The sequence below is a fragment of the Pseudopodoces humilis genome, chromosome 4, assembly GCF_049639895.1.
Source record: "Pseudopodoces humilis isolate 2021_Gansu_Grassland_sample_001 chromosome 4, ASM4963989v1, whole genome shotgun sequence".
Classification (NCBI taxonomy): Eukaryota; Metazoa; Chordata; class Aves; order Passeriformes; family Paridae; genus Pseudopodoces; species Pseudopodoces humilis.
The window spans coordinates 29,805,184-29,825,012 of record NC_142203.1 but is presented as its reverse complement, the minus strand read 5'-3'; the positions used below and the strand labels follow the sequence as shown (position 1 = coordinate 29,825,012).

At 45.3% G+C, this 19,829-nt stretch overlaps 1 long non-coding RNA gene across 1 annotated transcript in view; it reads left to right on the top strand.

Annotated features, from left to right (window-relative positions):
* The window catches only part of LOC106628537 (uncharacterized), a 28,767-nt gene extending 15,259 nt beyond the window's left edge, over window positions 1-13,508 (top strand). Inside the window, exons 4-6 of the long non-coding RNA XR_001331953.2 lie at window positions 9,996-10,108; window positions 11,623-12,065; window positions 13,100-13,508. This is a non-coding gene — a long non-coding RNA (uncharacterized LOC106628537). The remainder of the gene's footprint in view (window positions 1-9,995; window positions 10,109-11,622; window positions 12,066-13,099) is intronic.
* The last annotated feature ends 6,321 nt before the right edge of the window (window positions 13,509-19,829 follow it).

Genomic DNA, 19,829 nt, shown 5'->3' with positions numbered 1-19,829 from the left:
ACCATTCATGCAACCTCTGCAACTGTGTGGGTATCTGTCTGACCATGTGTGGTAGCAGTTCCACCACCTCTTTTCAGTCTGTGGAGATTGCTGGGGTGGAGGAAGAGACAATCAGCCCCACTTTGCAGGGTATAGGTGTTTTACAGTGTGGCAGGAGCTGGGTTCTGGCCTGACTATACCACCACCGTTGCTTCTCTGTGGTGTCCCTCACTGTGTTGCCACTGCTTTACCTCAGACACTCCCAAACAATACCCAGGCCTGGGAGCACCTTTGGAAAACTCCTGGAACAATCCTCACCTATATCCCTTCAAAGTCAGACCCATTTCAATCGCACATACAGTCCCAATCACACAGGCATCCCACCAGACTACCTGAATTCCTAGCCCTGGGGCACTGCCCTTCCTTCCAGTGACTGAAGGCTGCCCCTAAGCAGCAACACTGTCAAAACATATGGCGGGAGTGTCTGTACCTATTTAGGCTGGAGGTTGTTAGGAGGGCTACCCTGAAGCCAGCATCATGCAGGAGGTGGGACTTATTCCTGCCAGACCTACACCAGTGTGTTGGTAACACTGGAACAGCATGGCCTGCTCCAGGGATATGATATACCCTGGAGTTGGCAGAGAGTCTCTATCCCTGCTACCTCCCTGCATCACTAGTCTTTAGCCACCTAGGGAAGAAATCTGGAGGCTTCATGCCCTTGCCCAGGTAAGGACAGCTGTGATGATCTTCTGTAGATGTAAGACTTGACACACAAACGATCCAGCTCCCAGACAGCTTCAGTTCTTCTGCTGTGTAGCCCAGGTCTTGGGAATGTGCGGGAAATCTAAGAATAAGTTATTGATAGTGAAAACAGGCCAGTCTGTTGGCAGCCCCAACAACCCTTTAGATTTCAGGAATGGCACTGTGCAGGATTGGTCCACAGTAGGCCCTGTCTGGCTGCTTGGGAAAGCACAGGTCCTCTTCAGCTGTGTCCAGCAAAGCGAATGGAGCTGGAAACTAAAGAGAGGGAATTTGGGTCAGCAAGGAAGAAAAAGGGCAAGGGAGGGTGTTTATTTCTTTGATATTCTGCTCTTTGCTCCTAGTGAGAAAAACATTCATGAGTCCTGCCACGCTGGTGCAGCCAGGTCTTCATCACAGCATCCATGAAGGAGGAGCAGACAGTTCTCAACCTGTCTGATTGCTGCTGTGGGCATGGTTTGTACTTGCTTCATTTTTGCCTGTCTCATTGCTTCATGGTTCATTTGGCTGAACTCTTCATACAAAATAACATGTTAGACAGGCTCTGTACTGGGAGTATTGTGGGAAGGCAGTTGCTGTCTGTGGAAGGGATGGGCAAAGGGACTCTGCTTTCAGCATCCTTACTGACTGCCTACAAAGCAATTGTGCGTGTTTGCCTTGTCAACTTGTTTACAGTATAATAATAATGTTTCAAGTCAAAGAAACACACCTATGAAAGCAAATCTTTCTGGCCAGTGGCTCTGCCCACAGGCTTCTTGCACTGTGTCCTACCAGCTTATTCCAACTCTTTACTTCGTGTTAAACAAGGAAGAGTGAGACTAGCACATGCCTGATGTTTTAGTTGAAAAAATTTAGTTATTTTAAAATGAGTGGAAGAAATATTTCCATTCCATGCTTTCATTTTTGGTCCCCTTTCAGCAGTGCCATTAAGTTAGGTTAACACATGTAACAAACCAAAAGATGAGTGGCTTCTTCTTTTTGAAAAGAGCACAGGCATGTGCCTCAGCTGCAGCAGGGCACAGAAACGTGGAGTGGGGTTGAGGGAAGGGAAGGGGTAAGGCCTGGGTGGAGGCATGGACCACAAAGACTAAGAGAGATAAGGTCTCTCCAGTAGCAACTTTCTTCTCCTGGACACAGTTACATCCTGGGCAGCCCAAAGTGGCTTCAAAGGCCAGGTTCATTAGTGGCCCCCTCGCAATGAGGGGACTGTAGAGGGGCCAGGGGAGAATGGCACTGCCCCACACCACCATGATGCACCTCTCTCCTGCCCCACTACTGAATATCTGGGGCAGGGGGCACTGGGGTAGGAGGCAGCACCAGGGTCTGCATCCCTGGCTTGGCTAAGCCTGCTGCCAGGGAGGCTCAGGACAGGCTCTTCTGAGTGTGGTGGCAGACCAAGATGCAAAAAGAAGTAGGGACTGGAGCTAGCAAATGAACAACAAACAACTTAGATTTTTTAGTGCTGTCAGTGGAAAAAGTGGGCTGGGGTCTTTTAAACTTGTATCTTGTCCAAAATTTCATTAAGTTCTGGCTCTGAAAGCCTCACAGCAGACAGTGGTAGTGGTTGTGTGAGAGAATGCTCAGACCCCTGCTGAGTTCACAGACATGCAAAATAGGCCCTCTTTCAATTATTCCAAAGGCTATGAAGCTCACAAATGCTTTGTCCCCAAATCAAACAACTGTAAAATCCACACCTGAGGGTCATAAAAAGTGTAGAAAAATTCAGATTAGAAGAGGAGCATAATGAGGTCCCCAGTCCCACCCTCTGATCAAAGCATGACTCACTAAAGCTAGGTCAGGCTGCTTTGTGCTGTCAGCTCAGGAATATCTCCCAGGGCAGAGGTCCCTTATCACCTCTTATCTGGGCCTTGTTTGCATCAATGATGGAAAGACTTTTTTGCTTATACCCAGATAGAATTTCCCCTCTTGCAGCTCATGCCTGTCGTTTCCTCATGCACCTCAAAGAAGAGGTGCCTATTCCTCAAGTAGGCAATGGCTGACTGCAAGTTGATCCTGTAGCATTTTCCTCAGGCTGAAGGTCATATTCTTCCACTTCTTCCCATGATGTCCTGTACTCCCATCTCTGGGACATTTTTGTGATCCTGTGTTTGAACCCCTCAGTTCATCAATATCTCGCATTTCTTGAGGAAGCCAAAATTTTCCTTAAAATTCCAGATGTGCTGAGCAGTGGGGCACAGCCCCTCTCTGCAAGGTTTGGGTATGCTTTGTGCTAGACAGTCTTTAAAATGTCTGCTGATGTCATCTTTTGCTGCTGGGTCTGGGAGCTGAGTGGAAGGGAAAGGGATGGCACATCTTCATTGTGTGCCTTCTGCTGCTGAAAGCTGTCTAGGGCACACAGGAACAGTGGAGTACGCTCCTATATGGTGACAGGACACTGGCTCAGAGCTCTTGTTGTTTGCTGTATGAATTTTGAGACTTCCCTACTAACCTCTAGCTGCACAGGGCTATATTTCTTGCCCAGTTAATATATTCTGTCTTACACTCATACATGAACTAATACACATACACATACAACATGCCTGACGTACTGCCATTCTCCCTGTGTTTAGAAACACTGCTTAAAGACTTTGTATTATTTTATATTTACATTGTTTCACTCTATGTTTTTGCATTTGCTAACTGGCATTTATTTACAGAACAGGACACAAGTACTTTTGACAAGCACATGTAGTGACTGGTTTCAGAAAGATGGGGCAGGGATTGCCTCACATTTTCAGACCTGTTTAGAAAAGGTTGTGGGGAACAAATAGCTGCACCGACATTCTTATGTTTCTCATTGGTTTTATTTGCAGTTAAGTTTGACTGACTCTTAATAGGCACAGCAGCACACTGGAGTCTGCTCCCAGCTTTCAGCTGGTCTTCCTCGGAGAAGTACAGCTTGAGGAGCAACAGGAGCAGTGGTGTTGTCAGCCCTCTGTTAAAACAACAGATGCTGTACCAGAGTCAGGGATTCTGTTTATGGCACAGGTTTTACACAGGCATAGGTGCCTCTTCAGCCTATGTGTAGGAAAGATGGTCTTTCTGCTCTGTTCCTTTGTGACAGCCAGGTTGTTGGAGGAGGTTAAAACAGCCTTCAAGTGGGAGATTTGCCTTCTCATACCACTTTCAGTTCACTCTTGCCTGTTTATGCAGGGGTATGAGGCAAGGAAGAGACAAGGTTCCAGAAGATTCATCTGTCTCTGAGAAGTGAGATCTTCTTACCAAAAATAAACCTAAAAAGGATCAAGCCCCTTGCTCCCCTCCATCTACCATAAGAATTTTTTAATAATGCAGAAAATAATTTCTTTTCTTACAGAAATAACTAAGAGATTTGACTCATCATTCCAAAACCAGAAGGTGCTCCTGTAAGCTGCTAGCTGACTAAATCCTGTACACTGCAAAGCAAGTTTGTATTTCCCCAGAGGTGACTGGAAGTTACCTTGCTGAGTTCTCTAGTATTCAAGTTGATGCATATTTTCTTGAATCCAAGTTTTTTTTTTCAGGATTGCACAAAGGAGGCAGGGTTTAGGAGCAGCATTATTTTACCTTTTGGACATCAGTGACTTCTTGGTTATTTTCAAGCTTTTGAGTAGTCAGAATAGCAGATCACCCATCCATTCTCATAAATGGATTTTCAGGAATGGCTGAAATCCCAGGACCTTATCTATGGAGGATATGTAACAAGTTGATTCTTTTGCTTCCTTTTTCTTTGGCAGTGCCTTGTATCTCTGAATGCCAGGAACACATCAGATGCCCTGAAGATGGTCATGTCAAGCTGTGTTTATGTGTTCCAGGTAGTTCATTCTTGTATAAGCAGGCTTCACAAATAAGCAGCAAAAGGCATCTCGGGTGAATTCCACATAAATGCAGCTTCCCAGAAGAGTGAGCACTTAGATGTAATTGCTTGTACTTAAATTGGACGAGTGTCTTCACTTTGTAATGTAATACATGCATAGCCATATCTGATTGTGACATTATGCCCCATATTTCCTTCTGTGAAGCAGTAGCAAATTGAAAGGCAAGGTATTGCCTTGTAACAGTGATTTTTTAATAAATAATCACAGAATCATAGAATGGTTTGGGTTGGAAGGGACCTTAAAGATCATCTAGTTCTAATCCCCCTGTCATGGTCAAGAACACCTTCCACTAAACCAAGTTGCTGACAGCTCCATCCCACCTGGCCTTGAACACTTCTAGGGATAGGACGTCCGTAACTCCTCTAGGTAACCTGTTGCCTCACCACCATCATAGTGAAGATTTTCTTCCTAACAGCTAATCTAAATCTACTCTCTTTCAGTTTGAAGCTATTATCCCTTGTCCTGTCACTAGATGTCCTTGTAAAAATCCCTCTCCAGCTCTCTTGTAGGCTCTTCAGGTACTAGAAGGCTGCAATTGGGTCACTGCAAAGTCTTTTCTTTTCTAGGCTGAATAACCTCTATTCTCTCAGTCATTCCTCATAGGAGAGGTGTTCCATCCCTCTGATCAACCTGGCATCCCTCCTCTGAACTCACTCCAGCAGGTCCATCACCTTTCTGTGCTGGGCCCCCGGAGCTGGATGCAGGGTTCCAGGTGGGGTCTCACCAGAGCAGAGCAGAGGGGCAGAATCCCCTCCCTCCCCTGCTGCCCACGCTGCTCTGGATGCAGCCCAGGACACGTTTGGCTCTCTGGGCTGGGAGTGCCCATGGCTGGGTCATGTCCAGCCTCTCACCCAGCAGCACCCCCAAGGCCTTCTCACAGGGCTGCTCTCCATCTGCTCAGCCCCAGCCTGTGCTGATGATGCTGGGGGTTGTCCTGACCCAGGTGCAGCACCTTGAAATTGGTCTTGTTAAACCTCATGAGATTCCCATGGGCCCCTTCTCGAGCTTCTGGTTGGCATCCTGCTCTTCAGGAATGTCAGCTGCACCACTTGATGTGTTTGTACTCAACCTCTTTGTGTCATTAATGAAGGTATTAAATAACACTGATCCCAGCACAGACCCTTGAGGGACATCACCTGTCATTGATGTCCATTGGGACTCTCAGGTCTTAGCCACTACTCCCTGGATATGACGGACACTTTCTTAAGTGTCTAACAGTCCACCCATCAAATCCATCTCCAGTTTAGAGAAGGATGCTGTGGGGAACCATGTCAAAGGTTTTATAGAAGTCCTGATAAATGTTGTCTATAGCCCTTCCTTTGTCCACTGATGGAGTCAATGGAGTCCTTCCACCATGGAATGCCACTAGGTGTTCAAGACAGAACCTGAAGTTTAAATTAATTTTCCTCGAGATCTTTGGGTTCAAATGTCATATTTTCCCTACATTAGTTGAAAGCTGAAATCCTTATGTACTCCTATGTCCATGGAAGCATGCCTTTTAGAAAAGTATAGAGCACGAAGTGTGTCAGAACTCGTGGCAGCACACCCTTTACGTGCTGGCTTCCACAATGCTGGAGCACATCTTGGCTGATGGATACTTAATTGGACTGAGCCCCACTGAGAGTTACTCAGCCCATGAGATGAGTACCAGCAGCACTCGTCAGGGTGACATGTGGGAAGGCACGATTTGCAAGTGGTCCTGCCTGCAGTCAGCCTCTAGACGTAACCATCAAGACCATCCACCATCAGGTCCTTCCTGAGGTGCAGGAATCCCACTGGGGAGGGAGTGGAAATGCAGTGATGATGACCCAGGGAACAAGGTTCACAGGTGTTCAGCAGAAAGGGTTCACCTGCAACCCTGATCTCTTACTGCGAAAGGTGAAAGGGAATCATGGACTATCCTTTGATACTTTGATACTTCTTACTCCAACTTTTGCATGTTGGATTCTGCACATCAAGGAAAACCTTGCTGCTGTTTGGATTGGACTTTCCAGATCAATATCAAAAATCTGTAAGGCTTTTTCCAGAAGATTATGTTGGCTACACAGTCAAGAAATACCTTTAGTCATGGCTTTTTTGCCGTAGTTGTCGGATGATAATTAGATGGACCTTGTGAGCCTTTCAGGACCTGAAGATGACTTTCCAATCCAGGAACATGCCTCTGTCTCTGGGGTATGACTTGTGCCTATCAATATTGTAGACATGTGCTAAGAAAATACTCCCTGTGGCTTTTGAATTAAATTTTGCCTATATTTAAAAGGAATGTAATGCTTTTCTCCTGACTTTAACTATTTCATAATCACACTGTCTTTATGACTTTTTGTGTCTCAGCCTATTTTCATTGTTGTCAAAGTGCTCACATTTATGTGCCCAAGGAGAAAACTAGGCAGGCAAAAACCAAATGCCACGTTTTTGGTTACAACTATTTAGCTCCTGGAGTTAAAGCTCAACTGCCTGTTTTGGATTGTGGTTACAAAATTCAGAAAGGACTGAATTCTCTGGTGCTTGAGATCCTCAGTGTGTATGTACCCAAAACAGGCTTTCCTGAAGTGCTGGGCCTCAAATCTATGATGCCATTTTAACTAGTGGTCCACAATACACTGAAATAAAACATTACTCTGGCAGAAAAAAAACATGGAATACTAAAACTTCTGGGCTCACAAACCAGACTAGCATACTGTCCTGAAGACTGCTCAAAGGAAAATACCATTTCAGCTTGAACTTTGAAGTTTACAGAAGGAATGGGTGAGTTTAGGTACTTGAAGGTAATGTTGTGAGGTTTTTTAAATACATATCCAATTTAAGTATCTGTTATTTTATGCATTTTTAACTTCATAGGAGGATTGGGTTATATGAACACCAGAAAGGTATTAACACTTTTTCCATCAGTGTTAATCCTATTACACAGTAAGATGGCCTACCTGCTATATTGGACTTGCCAGGAGTGCAGAGCAAATTCTAAGTGCCTTTCTAAGTAATCCTCTCTGTGCTGATAATGTGATTGATATGTTCTGGGCTGTTTTGTTTATGAGACACATATAGTATCAGAAATACAAAAGACTGTCAGAGGGAGTGGTAAAATTACCCTGGAATTACAGTCCTTCAAAATTCTAATAGTAAATGTGACTGCTCATTGCTTCGGAAATGGTTTGGGCGTGATAAAGCTTTATGTGAATATTTTAAGTGCACATAAAAGAATCTAAATGAGGGGGAAAGGGTGCAGCTCCCTCATTTTTTGGCTTGGAGTGTCCAGGACATGATAGGGCATGTCCTGCTCCTTTTTGTACTGATAGATGTGAACTTGAAACTTAAATCTTCAAAATGGAGGAGAGGGTGGGGTGAGGGGAGGAGGAATGCTTCCAGAGATAAGCACAAGACATGTTTCCAGTGCAACAATTAAACCTGTTGCATGTGATAAGTTTAATGTAACCCCAGAAGTTATCACAGTCCATGTGCCAGCCACTGATCTCCAAGAGGCCAATAATTGAATGAGTTGTCACATCCCTCCTTGGCCAGGAGAGCTGATGGTGTCCCCGTTAGAGGGAGCTTGCAGGGAGTCATGGTGAAGCAGACCCAGGCAGCCGCCACTGCTTCTCCCCCCTTACCTTCCCACTTCTCCCTTTGCATGGCTCAGCATTGTCTCCAGGTATGGCCAGCAGTGCCAAGCTCTGCTGCAGTTGCCAAACACAGGCACAGGGATGAGCTTGGGGGCTAGAAGAGAGAAACAAGTAAAAGCTGAATCCATCTGTGATACACGGGATGTTGGCTGGTTCCTGGAAGGCAGGGACAAAGCCTATCTGCTTTGTAGCTGAGGGGTGTCTGCATTTGCAGCTGCAGTGCTCTCCAGGCAAAGGACTTTCTTGTTCCTAGAGGGCTGAATAGCATTGAGTAGCAGGGATTCTTCTTTTCTGCCTACTGCCCAACAGACTTTTAGGTGCTGACACTGCATTTCATCAGCAGGGCAGTTATCACCTGGAGATGCAACATCACAGCCACTCCATATGAGCTCCACCTTAAATCACTCTGAAAGCTGAAGCTGGGGCAGGATATGGCAGCTCCGTGCTAAGCTGGGTATTTTCCGCATGCACACGACAGCATAGCATGCTTCTGGTTTCAGGGTGGAGTTCCAAAGGTGGCATCTGATCAGTAATGCCTTTGCAGCCTGTCGTTTCTGATCTACTAAATAAGTACTAAATAGAGTTTTTTTGGTTTAGTAGGGGTAAATCACTCAAGGTTTGTGTCTGCCGATGACCCGCAGCTTTGCACCTCTCACACTTCTTGCAGCTGAAGCAGCAGAGCTCAAATCTGTGACCCCAAAAACAGAATTCAAAATTTTTGTTCTCCCGAGATGTTGGTTTGCTAGGGAGTAAAGCAAGTCAGGGAGGCTCGTCCGGATGGCAGGCACAATGTTCCTGCCTCATTCTTTTCCCTGAAAGGTTTTGCACTGTCATAGCATATACACTTGATTGATTTGGTAGCAGAAAGGACTCCATTTAAAATATGGGCCTGAACACTCCAGAAAGGCATCTCTTTCCACCTCTTCTACGCAAGACAATAAGTAAATGATCCAAACAAATCCAAGTCCTGCCATTCCACGCAGTGGAAGAAGCAGAGATCAAAAACTGACTCTGCACTAAAATTACTTTTTTTTTTTCCTGAGAACAAGTGTGGAAAAGACTTCTCTGATGCTATTTAATGGGTTTGAAATCCATTGTACCCATGCAGTGACTGAGACAATTGTTTCATTTTATTCATCTGTGAACACTTTTCCAAAAATGTGCTTCTTTTCTCAGCTGCAAAACTGATAGGACAATACTGTGTCTAAGGTGACATAACCAAGAATGTTCTCACAGACAAGTGCTTATTTTTGTTGTTTAATTTGCCATGAAGTCATTCTAGATACATTCTAGATGTATTTGTCTTCTTAAAATAGGTGAAATCCACAGCCTTGATCTACTAGCAGAGATTCCAAGCTATTCAGGTAGATCAAACAGTGCTCACAGCTAGTTAAGGAAATAAAGGTGATTGAAGTGAGAAGCTGATAGAAAAAGCCCAGCTGAACTGACACCTTCAGGAGGAAGGTGATGCTGGGTGTTTTCAGGAACTTCTCTAAAGGATTCTTTGAAATACTGATAGAGAGGGTACTATTTCCTGCTCCGTAAGCATCAATATGAACACAGTAATGACTTCCAGAAAAGACCAAATACTTCCTCTTTTAACTTTTATTGTGGTGTAAAAACAATTCCAGACACATTTCCTGTAAAGTAAAAATAAAAATTTTCATATATATTGTTTGGAAAAGGTATTTATTGGTTCAGATCTAATAACTTAACAGTGTCCCTTAGTTATATGAGCTATTCATGGATTTGTCAGTTAAATGCTCTTTTTCTATAAAAACAGGTAAGGTTTGAGGGAAGCATGCAGAGAAACGATGTCCAGGCTTCTCACCTAATGCTTCATCATAGCAAAGCAGACTTCAAAATGCATGGAGTTATGGGGTCATCCTGAGAAAGGTAAGTAAGTTTTAGTTCTGAAACAGTGAATTGCAAGTGTCCTGGGAGTTTAAGCATGTTACTTTCCATTACCAGAAAGCTTTGCAGCGGTGCGTTTTTTGTTTTTCGCTGTGTGTGGGAGCTCCACACCTGCAGTAATCTGAAAGGAAGCATCATCTCCTCCCTACTGTAGCAAACAGATGCATCAGGCAATGTGGTGCCCGAGGGATTAGCGTCCTGCTATTCATTTGGGCCTTTTTGGAGTGACAGGTAGACTCTGTGCTTTGGCTCTAGAGGTTTGGCAGACATACTCTAGGTATTACTCACCATACAGCATTGTCAGGATGTCAGATTAAAGCACACCCAACCTGCAGATAAAGCCATGTTTCTTTGCTGCCTGTAACTCCTTCCAGTAGCTCACTTTTTGTCCCAAGATAATAAAAGCATTAATGCTGCTTTTTTTTCTAATAAGTAAAACTATGTTTACAGGGCACTGTCAGTCCCTTTCCTTCACAAAATCTGTTTTATTGTCTGATCAACAATGTGTTATATTTCTAATGCTAGGAGTTTACAAAAGATGGATTTCCCTGCTAGTTTTCGCATATGACAAACCCCTTTTGCTGGTGCCAGTACTAAATGATGAGTGGGTGTAGTTTATTACAATAATAGGGTGTTCAGATGGCAGGCACAAAACCAGTGTGTTGATCCCTAGGCTGGGCCAGCACCAAAGGATCAAAATGACAAAAAGCAAAGTTTCTGTCTGCACATGACAGTGTTTTAGGAAGGGAAATCTTCTGGCAAAAGTTATTTTGGAGTTTTTTATATCATTATTGTTGAAGCTAAATAGATGAAATCATGGACTTCGCAGGTGAACTGTTAAATGACTGGAAAACTGGGTGGGCTGTCAGGTTCAAGGACAGAGGTCCATCAGTAAGAGTAGCTGGCAGACAGCTACATATGCCATTTCTCAAGGGTTAATTCCAGGCAAATATTTTTAACATCTTTTGCAACAACACAGAAGAGGGGATGTAGGGTGCTGGGGTTGTTCCACACTGGGGGAGCAGCTGGAGGGGAGCACAGCTCTTCAGAGGGGCCTCAACAGGCTGCAGAAATGGAGTGCCATGAACCTCCTGGAGCACAGTCTGAGCAAAGTATGTGTTCTGCCCATGGCTGTGAGAAGCCCAGCAGTGAATGGACAGGAGGGCTGCAATCCTGGTGAACAGCAAGGCATGTCAGCTGTCAACTTGGTGGCTGGTCAGGGCCTGGGGGGTCCTTGAAAGCCAGTGGAGGGAAGTGCCTCTGCACTGCATAATGGCACTAGATTAGATTCAATCCAAGAGAATTTTAGAGAAAACAGAGATGAAATCATCACACAAGCACAGTGCAGACCAGAGAGATGGTGGGATCTCCATCGCTGGAGATAACCCGATCTAGCTTTGTGGTCAGCCATGCTTGGAGCAGATTATTAGAACAGTGACCTCTGAAGATGTCTTCCAATCTGAATTTTTCTGACCTCCTTTAATTGCATTTCATAGGACTCTTGTAGCAGGCCTAAAGTTGAAGTGGAGAATTTGTTTTGACGGAACACAGTTTCTTGTGCCATGCCCAGGAGGTCTGTGCTGAGATCAGGTGGTGACTTACAAACAAGAGACTGTATGCCCTTGACAAGAGGATGGCAACCAGGGCCCAGAACACACTTCTGTCCTGCCTCTTTCCGATACTTCATGAAATCCAAAACAAGGAAAAATGATGCTGAAAGAAAACAGAGTGCTGAGGCAAGACTGTCCCCCTGTAGCAACACCTGTATCCTGGAGAGTATATACAAGACCTGCCCAAAAACCAATTTCCCAAAAGGTACCCCAATAGGGGCTGCAGGAGACTCAATGAAAAACTTGGTATCTGGTGTCCTTCATCCACTGTGCCATCCCAAGTGATCCTGACCAGATTGCTCTGTGCCTGTGAACACGTGTGAGAGTGGGTAAGGGAAAATCTGTGATGCATAAGAGTGAGATAACCAACCTGCTTAAAATTAAAGTGGCTTTCCTGGTCCATAAAAGCTGAGACAGAAAAATTGGCTGCAGACGTGCTGAGAAGACCCACTCCCAAGAAATCACAAATGACCAATAAAGGTGAACTATGGATTCCTGCATGTGTGTACAAACATTTTGATAATAGAGATCAACAGGGGGTCAGTGATGTAACACTTGATTTATAGCACTTCTCTAACCTGACATGAAACAAACCTGAAAGACATATTGAAAGTAGATCTGACCTTCCTTACTACCAGAAAAACATGGAAAATTGCCTATTTCAATCATTCTTCTATGTAGCTACACAGCGTTGCGGAAAATGCTATATCAGAGCAACATCTGAAAGGAATGAATGGGAAGCACACATGCCAGTTTAACAGACTCTGCTGCAGACTGAGTAATCCTGTTGCGCTGCTGATGTATATTTAGCTCTTCAATTAAGAGCAAGTCCTACACTTGGTACTCACATGAGCGAGCCGCAGGGTCACGTAAATAATCCCCAGGATTACTCAGAAATTATTTTTTAAGGCATGATTAACACATTTCTGGGAGCTGCAGGCTGTGCACATAGAATCATGGAAACATTCAGGTGGGGAGGCACATCTGAAAGTCTTTGTTCCCATCCCCCTTTCCAAGCTCAACTGCCTTCAAAACAAGGTCAGTTTGGTCAGCACCTTGACCAGCTAAATTTTGAACATATCCAGCATGGGACACCCCACCACCCCTTTTGGCCCTGTCCCAGGGCTGTACTACTGTTGTTTTACTCCTTATGTACAAACAGAATTTCCCATGCTGCAATGTGTCCCTTTTGTCCCTTATGACAAGGGTCAAAACAAGACTTTTTAAAACAAGACATCCCTGTGAACTTCTGAGAGAAGGTTGGTAACTGTAAGTCAGTGGATATCTGCAATTAGGGCTTTCCTGGGGCATCCCTTCTCCATGCTAACAGCCTGATTCCTTCCATCTCCCCTCTCTCTGTCAGGTGCACCAGACCCACCCACCATCTCCGTGGCCTTGCACTGATCTCTCTTCAGTCTGCCAACAAATGATGTCTGCTTCCACCCCGATGTGTGCACAGGAATTGTGGCCACCCTGAGAACACAAAGATTTTTCTGAAGATACTCTAGTACTTCTATGGCTCTATGTACCAGTCTGTTCATACAGACTAGAACTGGTCTCTGCAGTGATGGCTCATGTCCTCTGCCATGTTAAAGAGGGAACAGCAGGAGCCCACATGGCAAAGAAGTGCTGTTTGCCATGCAAGGCATTAAGCAGCAGGAGTGTGGGCAGAAGAGGACCTTGTGGTCAACTGGTGATGGACACCTGGACTCTGTACAGGTTAGACAATGATACTTAGAGGCAGGATTTCATCCTGGCACTTAGGCAGCACCTTCATCTGACCCCCTCCCATACTGATCCCCCTCCCAATACTGAACAAATATTTAAATAAAGCATGCTACCTCTCTGTTATGTGTCCACTCTCTCCTTTATAAGTTTGGCTTCCTCTCTCTTACTCCCACCTCCCCCAGCCTTTATTATCTTTTTACTGACAAAATCCTCTTGCATTCATTCCTTCAATAGGCATTGACCATGGAAGTCATGATGCTGTGGCTCCAAGTATTGATCAGCTGCACAGAAACCTGTCTGGCTTAGGTACATGACTATCTGCTTGCAGTATTGCAGTTTGCTTTCCAGTATAGGTACAAGCTCCAGATGTTAACTGTTGAGCAATGCTGCAAAATCTGTTTTGTAATGCTAGAAAATCTGTAGGCCAGATCTTTCCCAAGGAGTACTCCAGCCAGCCAATAGCACAGTAATCATATCAGGTATGAATTCTAGTTATCATTTGAACAGAGGTATACACGGGCTCTCTCTGCGATGCTCTGAAATATGTCAGTACAACTTAATATCTGAGGAATGAAATACAGTGGATTGCTGAGAGAGACAAACATTTGCTATCAGTTTTTGAAATGACACTGAAACTGTTAACACGCAGCACACTCACTGCTCACAAGTTCACTAGCTGGGGTGTGGGTGGTTTTAGCCCATTTAGCCCAGGCACTGATTTCAGTTCTCGCATTCAATATTCTAAATATTCTCATCACACTGCAGTCATGTCCTCCACCCAGCACACTGCAAAGTTACTTATTCCTGCTGAACGCAGCATCTTTCAGCCTGTTATGCTCAGGGGATGGTGACCAGACCTCTGTGGAACACCACGGGCTTGTGCTCCTTCCTGTGGAGCCCTGACAGGACCAGTCCAGGCTGCAACAGAAATGGTTTGCCCTTCATGGCCACCTTTGCAACTTCCAGCTTAGCCCCATGGTCTCTCAGAGACAGGCAGCTCAAGTTCAAGGCCTAAGATGCCTGCTTCCCCAGGCAGGGCAGCCCACAGTCTGCCCTTGGGTTAAAAAGTAGTTTTTTGCAGATGTCAGCTGTACTTCAGGTGAGAGAACAAGCCTGAAGCAAGGTGTAGGAGTAAGGTCAAGAATAAAAAATAACATAAAAAGACACATAAAAGATACACATATACAAGCGTTTCTGATAGCTCTGTGTGGTGCTTAGGAGCATGCAGGTGTTGCTGGTTAACCTGGAGTTTACAGGGATTATACAGAAATGAGTGTCAGAAACCCAGGGCTAGCCTGGCTGAACCCCGAGGAATGCTCCAGCATTTGTTCCTCGGCTGTACTTGTTTAGGCAAACCAGACAAAAAGTACCTGATTTAGTCTGAAGAGGGAAGCTGGAGTACAAGGTAAACATGTATGGGCAGCACTCCTGAGCAGCTTGACTTTCAAGTTTTCTGAGAGCAGTCATGCCCACAGAGTCAGTAATGAGAAGGAATTTGTTTGCTGAAAGATCTCTGAGGCTCTGTAACTCTTTTCCAGGTGGGGGCATTCAGACTATTGATGAATGAAGCATTTTCTGTCTGGGACAGTAAATATTTAACTGGAAAGTTTAGAAATATCCATGTTTCTGAGTTTTCAAGACCTTCTCAAAGAAAGTTTCTTTCCTGCAGTCACAAAATGAAAAAAAAATAACCACCACCGAAAAGAGGACAGAGCCTAGGAAACAGAGAAGGCAGAAGAGCAGTGTCCCTCTGTAATGCATTGTAGTCCGGCACCACCTTCTCTGCAGCATGTGCAAGAAACCTGCAGCAACTGCCTCTTACATCCACAACACGCTGCAGAGCATGTCTGCCTCCCTATTCAATTGTATTCAAGCACCCCCCAAATCCCGTTTTTCACATTAGATCTACTCACTGAATATTCGGTGCTTTTCTTTCCTTGGACAATCAAGCAACACAAAATGTGGCCTGCATAAAAAAGTGATGAGAAAGGCAAGATTTTCACATTAAAATGTCTTCCTCATGTTTTCCCACTGATTTGTCTGGACATGAGACTGGCATCAGCAACTACCTGGAATTTTTTGGCGTACAGTCTTTAGCAGCCTTGTACCTAGGTTGCTAGGATGCATCAGGATAGTTTGTTACAGCATGTTATCATGGAGAACCATAGCCTTTGGAGGCCTGGTCCATGTGGCAGTGGGGGTTTCCAGATATTTCAGCAGAAACTAGTTGCCCTCAAGCACCAAAACCAGCTAAATCGTCCTATTCACTAACTAGGGTATGCTTTGTGGCTCGTCCTGGAGAAGCAGCTGTAGATAAACAGTCTTAACAGTCCTTCTGTGGTCCAGGAAAGGCCATGTCTCACACTGTATCTTACTGTGTCACAGACAAAAGTCGTGTGTGATTAAGGCCACAGCACAGTTTGAAGTCAAGCACAGTGGAAAAGAGAAGTCCCTGAGGTCTGAGTGCTTCCCCCACTCCAGTCGACTCAAGGGCCTTCACCTCTCCAGCAGGATGCACCCGGTGTCGCCAGTGAAATGCCTGCCTAGCCAGCTATGACAAGGAGGCTTGAATCCACACTTAACCACTCAATAGCTCATGCAAGTGGAGACTGGAAAGAGGATCTGCTGGAGACAGAGTGTTCTCAGGATGGTAATGCAGCCTGCTGCCCTGAGAGCCATGTGTCTCTTCAGAGCTAAGCACCAGCAAGAGGAGCTGAGAAGGACAGAAATAAAAGACCAAGGAGATCTACACGGAGTTTAAGTGAGCTTTTTCAGGGGATTACCACTTCTGTGCAGCACATTTCCATTGATCTTGATGGTGGGATGTTGGCTGGGTGTCTGGGCTGCTTCACCAGGGCGGTTCACTTTCTTGTTGAAAGTGGTCAGAAGCAATCCTTTTGCACTTAAGTGACCAACAACAGGAGAGGCATTTAGGAGATAACTGCACGAGGGAGATGTGGCAAAAAAGGAGAGAAAATACTTTGATGTCTGAGAGGGTATGCACAGCTAAATAAACAGTAAGGGACAGAAGAGAAGGGTGCTCGGCTTGTTCAGCCTGGGGGGGAGAAGGTCAAGAGGGTACCAGGCTGCTGTCATCCAGTCCACTGTCCCACAAGGTTACGTGGGAGAGAGAGACACATGCTATTGTTAAAGTCCATAGAGAAAAGACAAGAGATGATAGGCACAGATTGCCACAGGGAAAATTCTCGTTGGACACATGGAAAAAACCTCTTTTTATTAGAGTAGTGCAGGTCTGGGATAGGCACCAGAGAAGAGGTGAGATCTTTGTCCTTGGAGATTCTCCAGACAGACGGGGCAACATGACCTAGCTTTTGTGAGCACTGCTTTGATCAAGAAGTTGGGCTTAAGACCACCAGATGTAAACCTTTCTGCAATTCTTCAAGGAACTCCACAGCAATCCTTCTGAGGCATCTCTCCATCCCATGAGCAGCAACTATATGTGGCACAGGATCCTGTAGGAGGACGGAGGCTGGGCCTTGGGGAGGTGTAGGGATGCAGGTATGCACATGCCTCCTGCTGAGAAGGGAAGTGCCACATACCACTCCTTTGCTGTCCTTCCTGTCGTCCCTCTGATGACTGTTATGAAGGCCTCAGAAAGCAAAACTAAACCTTTCACCACGGCCTCATGGCCGTATGTTAAAAAACTATGTCATGCATGCTAGTGGTGTTTGATTTCTATATAGCAAAGGCTGTCATGTTTGGAGGAACAGCCATGATGCAGCAGCCAAAACAGCCTTCAATCTCAGCTGCTGGTGATTTCTCCATGCCCTGCACAGGTGAGAAGGGGCACGAAGAGCACAGAGAAACAAGGGCTCTGCAGAGCAGGAGAAGCAGCAGTGAAGTTGCTGAGCGTGGCTCAGCTGGAAGTTTCCATTGACTTGGAAATGATCCGCTGAGTTTGCAGTGGGATGCTGCACTACGGGCTGCATATGGAATGAAAATCAGCAAACCTAGGTAGGTTTTCTCTGCTGCAGAGAGCACAGGTAAAAGCTGTTGTCGAAGCTAACTGGCTGAATATGAAACCTTGTGCTAGGTGCGTGCTTCTGCTCCTTTACTATTTAATAAGGCCTTGAGCCCACAGACTGCTGCAGAGCAGAGATGGCCTTCTCCTGGGCTTACGTGGTGTGAGAGGCACTAGCAGAGGGGCCCGGCTTTCCTTACCTCCTCAGGAAGGAACTGGGTGCAATCCTTTTTCCTGGAAGAGAAACCCAGATGGGAAAAAGTTAAGGCTTTAGCCAGCGATGGCATTGCTGTACACCTCTGGAAGGATGGAGGTAAACAGACAAGTGAGAGATCAAGAATGGCTGGGATGATCAAGGTAGGCTCTGGAGGCTTACAGACATTGTCTGGAGGTAACAAGGGCTGTCACTGGCAGCATATTTCTCAATTTTGTCTTTCATGCTTGTGAGTCACCAGCAAGCTGGAGGAACAGCTCAGGCAAGGATCCCCCCACGCAGAGTTGTGTGTGAGCTGTCCCTGTGAAACTGCAGAGCACAGCACCATTGGGATGTCATCTGGCAGTACCTAGTTGCAGCTAGCTCAGTCCACTGGGAAGTGGATCTCCATAAGTGTGGAAGGCTGAATTCCAGCTTCACTGGAAGATCTCTTTTAATTAGTCTTTAAATATTTGTTTTCCAACTGTAAATGGCTTTTAAAAAATTCTGCACAAAACTTCTCAACTACTCTTTATGAAAAAACCCACACCCCAAGTTTATCACCTTTTAACAAAGGATTTGCCATTTCTGAAAGGAACTCCCCTCTCAACAAACTGACGGATTGCTCCCCCTCTGCCTGAGCCTTTCCTAGACCTCTCTAAATGTCTGTTCCACACCTTTTCCTTGGGAGGGAAGCCAGGCAATGTTGCAGGATGTTAAGTTGAAACATGTTCTAATCTCAGCCCCATGAGACAGAAACTGGAGGGAAGGAGTTTGAGGACGATTTTGTGGTTTCCTGGGGGCAACAGACATAGGTGATACAACACTGGAAGAGCACGGGCATCTGAAGACCTTGCCAGGGGGGCTCACAACATGCTCACTTGCAGCAGAGTCTGCCCAGTGCCTTGCTCGGGTGTCTGGAGCACCCAGTAGCTGCCATCTCTTGCTTGCAGCAACACTGACAAAAATCAGATTTTAGGACTGCTGATGTTATGCTGGTTTCAGTCTCAGGGACATTAAACTCAAAAGTCTTTATTTATGCATCATGTTCCACAAGAGACAAAGGAAGCGGACAACAGAGAGATGGGACACAATGAGTAACAAGTCCTCTCCTGAAGCGTAGTAACTCCAAGCTCTCCTCACCTGTTTTCCCAGAGTCCTTGGGGCTGGATGCTGTCTTATCCCAGGCTGTTGCTCTGTCTGGTCACCACAGATTTTCTGCCAGTTTCTTTTTGTCGGCTCTCCCAGCACAGTGGCACACACACATAGATTAATCCTTGCTGCTAAAAAGAGCGTATCAAACATTGTTTCACTTCTTTCATATTTTAAATTTAGGGAGTTTGCACCCAAGGCATATTTAGGGGTTATGACCCCCCTACAAGTACTTCAGTACATTAGCTGGTTTTCACTTTTGCCTGGTATCACAAGCACAAGCTGCCTTCCGCTCCCAAGGATTTCTCCCCTCACAACCAAAATGCATCAGGAATGATGACAAGCTAAATACACTGCATGTGTTTGAGGCCTGCCCACAGGCTCCTTTCTCTTCTCTCCAGCAAATGTCATCTGAGCTTTTGGGTCTCTCTCCTAGAGCCCAGAGAGCCTTTGCCAACCCTCCTTATGTAAATGGAAAATTTATGCACACACCCCCATGCATGTGCAGTCATCCCTTCTGCTTGCTGACATACTCTCTGTCAGACATCTCAGTTTTTCCAGTCAAGCCCTCTGTTCGCAAATGCAAACTTTTCTGGACAAATTTTGAGGACTGTTGTACCTATCTAATAAATCCAGGGGTAACAAAGTGGAGCTTGGCACTAGTCTTGTGCCTTTCTCCTCAGTGCAGTAGGCCCACTGATTTTAGGAACTCCCTCTCGAACTGAGCTCCCATTACTGTTCAGCCTTAGGGCAGCAGCATAGGGACTGTGTCCACGCACTGCAACACAATTTCCTTTCAAACAAAACTGTCTTACCATGAAAGAAATTGTAAGCTATAACTAAGTTTCAGTACTTTTTACCTCATCACCTGACATTGTTGTGAAAGTGGGCTAACTCTGTTAAGAAGATTCTATTCGATATCACTTCCATCAAAACACATGGCATTTTACTCACATAAACAGAGCCAAGCAACTGCTATCTGAGGTTATCCCCCTCAGAGGGACACGGGTTCCCCATCCTTTGAAAAGAAACTGCAGG